At 39.2% G+C, this 9352-nt stretch overlaps 1 long non-coding RNA gene across 1 annotated transcript; it reads right to left on the bottom strand.

Annotated features, from left to right (window-relative positions):
* Window positions 1-4426: 4426 nt before the first annotated feature.
* On the bottom strand, window positions 4427-8987 carry LOC110680211. Its single transcript, XR_002502792.1, has 2 exons — window positions 8616-8987; window positions 4427-4705 (listed from the first exon to the last, which is right to left on the bottom strand). It is a non-coding gene; the product is annotated as an uncharacterized LOC110680211 (long non-coding RNA).
* Between the last annotated feature and the right edge of the window lie 365 nt (window positions 8988-9352).

Genomic DNA, 9352 nt, shown 5'->3' with positions numbered 1-9352 from the left:
TATAAGCAGTTCAATATATTTCGTCATATTAAGGGAAGTCTGAGATATCGATTGATACTAGTGTAGCAAATGCTTATTTTTTCATTATACCCTGAATACGATAATTTATGTAATTCAGAGAGGGAGGGATTTTTTTAGGGAATAATAAAAAAATCATTAGACACTTGCGGAGAAGACAATATTTAATTCGGTAAGCCTGCAACCAGCAATTTTGAGAACATTAATCGAAGAGCGTTTATTGAAAAATCAGAATTTATTTTATGAAATACCATAAAAAATAAGAGACACGACTTTTTATTTGGTTTGCCTTTATTATTATGGTATACAATGCATGTTATTTCACAATAAAAACAGCAGTTGAAAAGGCAAGACGTAACTTATGATAGAAACTCTATTTTTTTTACTTATCTCATTCGCTCTGTTATGCTCTACGGCGCCTGAGCCTACCATCAGGCGCCGTAGAGCATAACAGAGCCGAAATCTTGTCTTTTTTTTTTTACATTATTTACATTTTGAAATTTGTATTTGTTCTAAAAACTATGTGAGATTGGGGAAGTTTCAAGGTTAGGGAATACATTTGTAACAGGAAAAAAAAGGATTTTTCGGGGTTTGTTATGCTACTTAGATTACTAAGCTGATGAAGCTTGAAGGGACGAATGTCCAGATCTGTAATGAAACTAAACAGAAAATTCTCGCATTTTCAACAATTTGGTGTTACCCGAATAGCGAACTCTGTTACGTGAACAAATTTTTTGGCTGGGCAATAATTATAATTACTTATGCATCATTATTGTAGCTAACTGATGTATTTACGATATGTATCGATGAAAACTTCTCTTGAACATGGGTGGCAGTATGAATGGGGTATATTATTGGATTTATATTTGCCAGATTTCCGTGTCATTCAACAGTGACTGAACGGAACAGTGGTAGCCAATATGATTATCGCTCTGAAGATCATTGCGTGGAGACTTGCATCTACTCGTTTTGCTTTTTTTATTTTATGTTTGTTTGTTAAAAACCAAGTCATATAAAGTACAATATACTATTATATACGAAATTATAGAAAGCACCATACGAACTTGTCTGAAGTTGTATTTCCCACACTGCATTTTCTGGAATGTACGTATATGGCCTCCACTTAGAGGGAATCTGTGCATTTTAAACAATCTTTTATATCCGAATAAGCGTTCACTTTACTGATTTGAATCTCAGTTATGTGAACAAATTTGTTGGCTGGGTAAGTAGCAGATGAAATAGGTCTATCTGTCACAAGATAAGCAAAATAGTATAGCGAAATTTGCTCGTCTTACTAGTGATTTGCAAATATTTTTATTTTTATTTGCAAAGTGAAGTGAAGTGTTAAAATTGAAATAGTTTTTAATAGAAGTGGAGAATGCGACATGAACTTTACACTCATGGTACTGAACATACCACAATAGATCTAAATAATAATCGAAGTGGCAAATGCGAACAGAAGAAAAACTCACATACCCTTAGCCTGCGCAGCAAGCATTACCAGTGCGCTATCTACTGGTGATACAGATTGCGACGAAAGAAAGAGCTTTAAAAAATGAGATTTTACGTCCATTCGCAATTGCATTGCAATTATGTAAATTGCCATGATAGTTTGAATTCACTGTAAGCTACTCAATGTGTGCTACGGATATTTCTCATAATCTTTCTATAATTTTAGTTGGTTGGTTTGACTTTATTAACGAGATTTTAGCCCTGGGCTAGTTCATCTCGGGACCAACGGCTTTACTTCCCTTCCGAAGGAAGTCGTCACTATAACTTTTTACGTCATAAGTGACTATGTTGGGGATGGGATTCGATCCCAGGTCCTCGGCGTGAGAGGCGAGTGTTCTAACCAATACACCAGGTCCGTCCCCTTCTATAATTTTACAGGATAACTGATCTTCAGATGAATTTTACAAAACAAAAAGACAAATACTCGGAAAAAAGTTTTGTCACTCCAAATTCGTCTGAAAATTTTCCACCGACACAAACTGAACTTCATTGAAAAATGTTAGGAAACATCATGAGACGACGACGCAAGCGAAGGGTTTTCTCCATCAGCACATGCGGACGAAGGTACCAGAAGGCAACGAAGGGTTAATGAAGCAATACGCTCTTGGAGTACCTACAACACAGTCGCCTCGTCATAGGTATCTCCTCTCCACAAAGCAATAATGGTAAGGGACGAGTTCGAGGGGTAAAGAGGCACTGAGCAAAAAAAAAAAAAAAATGAAAAGCCACGGCGCGCGCGACCCAAACAAAACTGAAAATAACTGTTTCGAAGCAGGCTGGCTGACTGACGGGCTAACTGCTAAACCGACTGTTGCGCCAAATGCCTACGAAGTGAGAGAGACGTAGGTATCTATGGATGGATAGCCGAACAGAATCACATAACAAGATTGTAACACTTTTTTTTTATCAGCAGCAGTTGAAAATAACAGAAGGTTGAGATATAATTTTGTGATCAAGATGGCTTTGTTTATAACTACAGTTAATGCTCTCTTATCCGATATTTCGTATCTCGATATCGTGTTAGAGAACCATAGTAAAAGTTGGTTTTCATGGCTACCTTGATGGTCTCTTGGATCGCATTTGCATTGGTTTTGTGTTCTATAACTCAATATCTCTCTAACTCGATGGTTCCTTCAAAATCCAGTTAAGGAGAATTGACTGTAGTTACATTTTTCTAACAGATTTATAACAACATATGTCATATTTGTTACGTGGGATGGTATACAAATAAAGTCACGGTAAATTGGGACTTTTCCGAAACCTTCCTATCCTATAGCGTTTTGAATGAAACCTACAAAATTTTTGTAAGCTTTCAAACTCTATGCCTGACCCTCTCCTTGGAGCGTGACATAAATTGTGCATGACCCTCATGGCATTTATACGTTTCTTGTGAATCTCGTCTGAATTTACGAGCAGTAACATAATTAGTGATAATTTTGTTATATTTTTATTTAATTTGAAGTAAATTCTGCAAGATTTTTGTTATTTCAAGAACCACCGATACAAGTTCTATAATAACTGGTGACATAAACAATAATATAACAGGAACTCATTCTATTATTATTTTGTTTCTTCCGCTTCGTCGGGTAGGCAACAAAGCCGTTCTGTTGTAATGGTTTGTGTTTGTGTTGGAAATTGGGTTCCCTTTTCCTAAAATGGTTGTTCACGGTTTGCAAAATAAGGTAGCTGTTTAGGCTACTTGCTCTGAGTTTGCATATTTACGCGGATGTCAAATTAAGTCGGATAGTTTGAGTAATTACCGAAGGTGAACCTGTTGGACGTTCAATAAGTAGCAAATGACCTATTTTATGGATGGAGATAAGCGAACTTGGCTTCTCAGCAGTAAGATGATGTGGTTTAAAATGCAAGGTTGTGGAAGTAGTTTCACTAAAATACAAATAAGGACATTCACTTTGCTCTAATTTGATCAACTGCTTTAAACTTCCGGAGAATTCCGGATAAAAAAATATAAATATTCTTTAATTTACAATTAAAGATAGCTTCAACCCTGGTTGGTCCAATGGAGGTTAACCCTTAAGTTTTGCTCGGAAGGTGCAGGACTGAGCACTGACGAATACCGTCGTCGATGTTGGACCGATATATAGCCGTAAGCCTGCCACTAACCAAGATTCCATCAGAATTTTTTCTAGTTATCTTCGATGCAGCATTTTGATAAACGAACTTTACGCAATGTTGTATTGTATTTATAGTTTGAAGTCCATCTCGTCTAGCAAATTACTTCTAGACATCTTGATCTTCCATTGGTTTATCCGGCAGAAATTCGACATTCATGGGCACGGACCAAAAATCGAACAAAACAATGTTATACTACATGACAATTTGACCAGTTTTGATAACGTTTTTTATGATGATCTAGGTCAGGAACACGAAGAAGTTTTTGATTACTACAAGAAGCTGTGAGTTTAGGTATGTATTTTCTTAATTGTAGTGAACATGGCGACCATGACATGAGCGATTATGAATCATGTTCAACCTTCGAAGAATTTATTGCAATTCAAGTGTGAACAGATTTTACAGTTTAAAGGAAAACAAACACAAGAAAAGGCTTTCAATCTTACGCTCAAAACTCTATATGAAACCCGACATTTTAGAATGCGATGTACCTTCGATTGAATTAGTTAATATGTATTTTGACGATAGTTTCAAATTGCAAATGTATATAATTGATATACCTATTTTGCTAATTAGCTATTAAATTATGTTTATAAATTGCTAAAGTTGAAATTGTAAGAATATATGTATTTCATGTTTTTTCAGCACATCGAAACTTACCTTTGTCAACGTTAATGAGTTTTTGTCGATAAAACTCAATTAACTTTGGGTGTCTTTTATCCAATAACCGTTATCTGCTCAGCTTGCGTTAGTATTTTCCTCAAACTTTTCACCACTTCTTCTCCGAGCTCTTCCCGTCCATCAATGACATTTTTCTCGTTTCACACTTTAAATCTTCGCCCACTCTTCATTCATTCATTGGCTTTGTACTATTTATTTACAGTACACCTTTCATTCTGCATTAAGGTTAATGTCACTTTCTTCTTCCCACTTTTCCTACTTTCTTCGCTTCTTCTGCTCGAATTTCACCTTAATTAATCGCCAATCACCACCAACCACCGTACTGTGGCTTTGTGCTTGTATCAAACATTCTCACTCGAAGCTAAAATAAAGAAACGAATTTCAACAAAATACAACAAAAAACGCGAAATCAACAAACAACCATCCCAGCACCATCCCATCGTATACATCGCCGAGAAAGAGTAGCAATCCAAGCAAGCAAGCAAGCAACCGAAGAGGTAAGTATCAAAGTAGGCTTCATTTCATCGTTGAACTTTTTGTTTTACTCCCTTCACCACGCGCGCACGCCGCACTCTTCGACTGGGTTTCTTCGTTTCGCGCTGTCCACGCGCTTCGTACCTTCGTACGGTGAGGCCATAGTAACGCGTCTGCGTCCGCGAACGCGATGCGATCAAAGGATTTCCTGTTGTTGATATTCTGCTTTGCGGGCTCGCACACGCGGACGCGTCGCTCGACGCGTTTACTATGGCAGCGCCCGTACACTGTATTCTCTTGTGTTCCGCTTTGAACGGTCGTTCGTTTGTCGTGTGTCGTCTCTCTTTCACGAACGTTCAACAGCGCGATTCTCTTTCTGCCTCGGTCAATAACAATAACAACAACTACGGCAACCACCACGCAAATGACCAAAAAAACCGGTGTTTTGCTGTTTTGTCTCTCATTGCTATGCTTTGCTTGGGTCCCCCCGGTCGCTTCTGTAGAGCAGTGCTTCGGTGTCTCTGAACACTGTATTTCCTTTGCTTCCAGCCAGCCAGCAGTTTTTGATTGCGAGTGTATGGGTGTGTACGGAGAGATAAGGGTATGCGATATGTAATTTATGTTCAATCACAGAACGTAACAAACATTACATTCCGTTGCGTCAAGGATCAAATTATTGTGTCTCTAGTAAACTCAGGCAAATGGACGAAGTACATAGGAACCACTTATGAAAATTCGTCACTATAAATCGGGTTGAAATTCATAGTTTTGCCTTGTGAAACCAAAATTTCAAAACAAAAATATGTTTTCACGGCAACCTGGAATCGAACCAAGGACTTTGCGATCGTTAGGCCCGTGCGTACACCACGCTTATCGACACCTTGATGTGAGATGATGTTTAAAACGATACAGCGTTTAAACCTTGATTACAGATGATGTTTTAAACGATACTGCGTTCGTATTGCAATAACCGTTCCACCTTTCATAAGGCAAAATGTATGCATTTCGATAGTCTAGTTCACAGTGTGTAGATTTAGGGTTGCTGTATCTGATGCCGTTGCCAGAAATGTTTCAGCGCATCACAATTTTATCTACAGGTCGCCAAAGTTGTACAAAATTCGATGAAAATTGCACAATAAAATTTAGATTAAATCGATTTTTTCAACATGTAGTCTCCAAAATTCTTCGTTTTTCTTTTATGGCAAAATACAATACTTTTCGAAACCATTAAGAGATAACTTTTGAGCATCAAATTAATTATGAAATTTGCTGATAATACACATGAAGTTTGAATTCTGGAGCAAATTAAGCGAATAAATTATCAAAAAAGTTGACGACTTCGTCTACCGTCTCCGAATCAATACCTTGACAGATGGTTGTACGTTACGAACTTCGTCAGCCCTCTCTGGACCATCCTCTAGATAGTTCGTTGTCCGTTTAGGATTTTGTTTCCCTTTCCGGATCAATAACTTGATAGGTCGTTGTTTGTTAAGGACATTGTCTGTCAGCTCCGGACAAACTTCTTGACAGGTTTTTGATCGTTCTACACTTTGTCTGCCTTCTTAAGACTAACGCCCCGATACGCCCTTGGTCATTCTGAACTTTGTCTGCTTTCTCCAAACCAACGCCTCGACAGGCTGTTGTCCGTTAAAAACTTTGCTGCCGTCTTCGAAACAAGACCTTGACAGGTCGTTGTCCTCTAAAGACTTTGTTTGTCTTCTCCGGACAAACACCTCGACAGGTCGTTGTCCGTTACAAATTTTGTATGATTTCTCAGAACCAACACCTCGACAGGCTGTCGTGTATTGACGACTTAGTCTACCGTTTACGAATCATTAACTTGACAGACAGTTGTGCGTTACTAACTTTGTCAGCCTTCTCGGAATCAATGCCTTGACAGGTCGTTGACCGTTACAAATTTTGTCTGCCTTCTACGAACCAACGCCTCGACATGCCGTTGTCAGTTAAGGATTTTGTCTGTCTTCTACGGTCAACCATTGTCTCAGCAGGCCATTGTTCGTTAAAGACTTTATCTGCCTTCTCCGGGTCTACGACTTAACAGGTTGTTATCCAAGAAGGGGTTGGATAAAAGCTAAGCTTTACAAGAATAACGCTCAGTGTCTTATTCAGATAAATAATCTGAAAAAAACGGTGTAAACTATCTTGAACAAATAAATGCGTCTGGTTCTTGACTACTTTGTAACCAACCATTAAGTTCAGCGATGTACTTCTAGGTAGCTTCGTTAAACAAGGGTTTGAATGGCCAAAGGATAACCAGGGATTCCCAAAGCGTTTCCATGGGGTTGCAAAGCCTTTTCAAGTGCTTCCAATGAGTTTCAAAGGGAATTTCAAGAGGTAGCTAGATAAATGCACCATGAAAATGGAAAATTAGCAATAAAAAGTCCAAAAGCTCCAAACTATTTCAGATTTCCAAGAAGTTTTCAGAGGGTTCTTAAAGGGGACTTAATGAGGTTTCATAGCTTTCCTAAGGGTTTCTTAAATGTTGTCAGGGCTTTTAAAAACTTACTAAGGAGTCCCCAAGTGCACTGAAGAATTTTCGAAGGATTCACAGAGGTTTTCAAGGTTACCCAAGAAGTTCTTAGATGTTTTAAGGGCCATAGAATCAATTATCAAATGCAAACCTCGGATAACTAATTTCGATTTATAGGAACTGTTGAAAGTCACTTCAGAACGCTGTAAATTTCAAGAATTCGCCATTTGACGAAACGAAACTAAATCAGAAAACGAAAATTTCGCATAATTGGATTCCGTAGCATTCCGCGGTGTTTCGTTTGAGGAAATCATTCGAAATACCGCATACCCTTTGTCGGGAATCGAATGCGGCGCTGCAGCTGCAGGTGTATGAGTGTGATAGCATGTGTCCTCGCCGCCGTCGCCTAGAAGCGTTGGTGTGCGCGATTGATTGTCTTCGTGAGAGTTTTGTTTTTATTCCCTTTCCTGTTTGATTCGATTATAGACTGCTTTGCATGGAGTTTTGATTGATATAATTCGATGACACCAATAAAGCTTTGCAATGATTTTGAAAATGTCATAACTTTATCTGTGTTGACATTTTAACGTTTGAATTTTTTAGTTCTGGATTGGTTTTATTGTTAAAACAACTGAAACCATTGCCAATGCCATAATATTACATACAATTGTTCAAATAACTGTCTCAAATTTCAAAAGTTACTTTTTATATAATGATAGAACTCATCGCAATGTACCCAAAGTAATTATATCTTCAATTTTATGGTAGAAGTTTCCAATCATTGCAAAAGCTTTAGTTCTTAAGAAATTCAACCAAACTTTAACTCAACAATAACAAAAGTTTGGAAAACTTGCCACCCACAAGTGCTCATCAATTGTGTAAAATAATCAACACGATCAAAGTAGCCCATGAAAGAACCACTGACCGCACGACAGCGATCATCGCGATCGCCGCACTAAATACCTTTCACTCACGCAATCAATCCAGTCTGGATCGCTTCGAACAATACACATCAGCGAACCCTGAACTAACACCATCAGCCGTGTAAATACCGAAGAACGCTTCCAACGATTAACGAAACCCTTCGGGGTGGATAGGTCACACCGACTCGTCTCTCCGTACACCCCGAGAATTCGTACACACAAAATCGCGATCGCATTCGCTATAAAGGGGAAACTGATCCGACAGAGCGGAACTGTCAATTAGCGCCATCAACAACCACCGCCGCCGCCAACTTGGACGGTTCTCTCACATCGTTTCCCAATCACGCGATTATTTCGCACGAAATTCACAATACTTCACTTACTTCGCGCGATCCGCACGAACAAACTTCTTCTCAACTCCAAACTGTCACACCGGATGTTTCCGTTTCTACCGTCAAGCACTGACATTCCAGGCTCTGCCGAAAAGGGGTTCACGGTTCGCGTGGAATGCTAGGGGTTGCCTTTGGCGAATCCTTTCACATATAATCGAAGGTAAGTTTTCTCTCCCTCTAATGCACAACAGACAAATCTGACACAAAACTACAATTAACACGAGTAACGTAGCCGAATTCGAAACGCCGCCGTACGAGTAGACATGTAGCGAACAACTAACTGGCGACTTGACCCTCGAGAGCACGGGAACGACACACAACGGTGGAACAGAGAACAGACCTGCTGCTGCAATCATCCCAAACTCCGAAACCAAACCAACACACCTCAAAAACGCTTGTGAAACAACAAGCGGCAATGGTGGCGACTGTTGCTTCAGCGCTACAGCCGCGAATGTGTTAGTGACACCTCTCGCGCTGGCGACGAGACGGTGCTCCATTCATAATTATCACCGATTCCGTTTTGATCGATGCTTCGCGCGTTGCATGCATTTTTCCATCATTGGACGGGAGCGTGTGACGTTCACCGTGTTGTGTTTACATCGGGTTTGTTTGTGTTTTCTCTTCGGATGTCTGTGTTTGGGAACAGCTGCAATGAAAATATATACCGAGGTGAGGAAGACGACATTTAGTGTGCGTGACATCCGTGTACGGTGCAAAATGCTTTACAA

This window comes from Aedes aegypti, unplaced genomic scaffold (genome assembly GCF_002204515.2).
Source record: "Aedes aegypti strain LVP_AGWG unplaced genomic scaffold, AaegL5.0 Primary Assembly AGWG_AaegL5_hic_scaff_1050_PBJ_arrow, whole genome shotgun sequence".
Lineage (NCBI taxonomy): Eukaryota > Metazoa > Arthropoda > Insecta > Diptera > Culicidae > Aedes > Aedes aegypti.
Note: the sequence above shows the minus strand (reverse complement) of the source record. Positions and strands in the feature narration are given on the sequence as shown.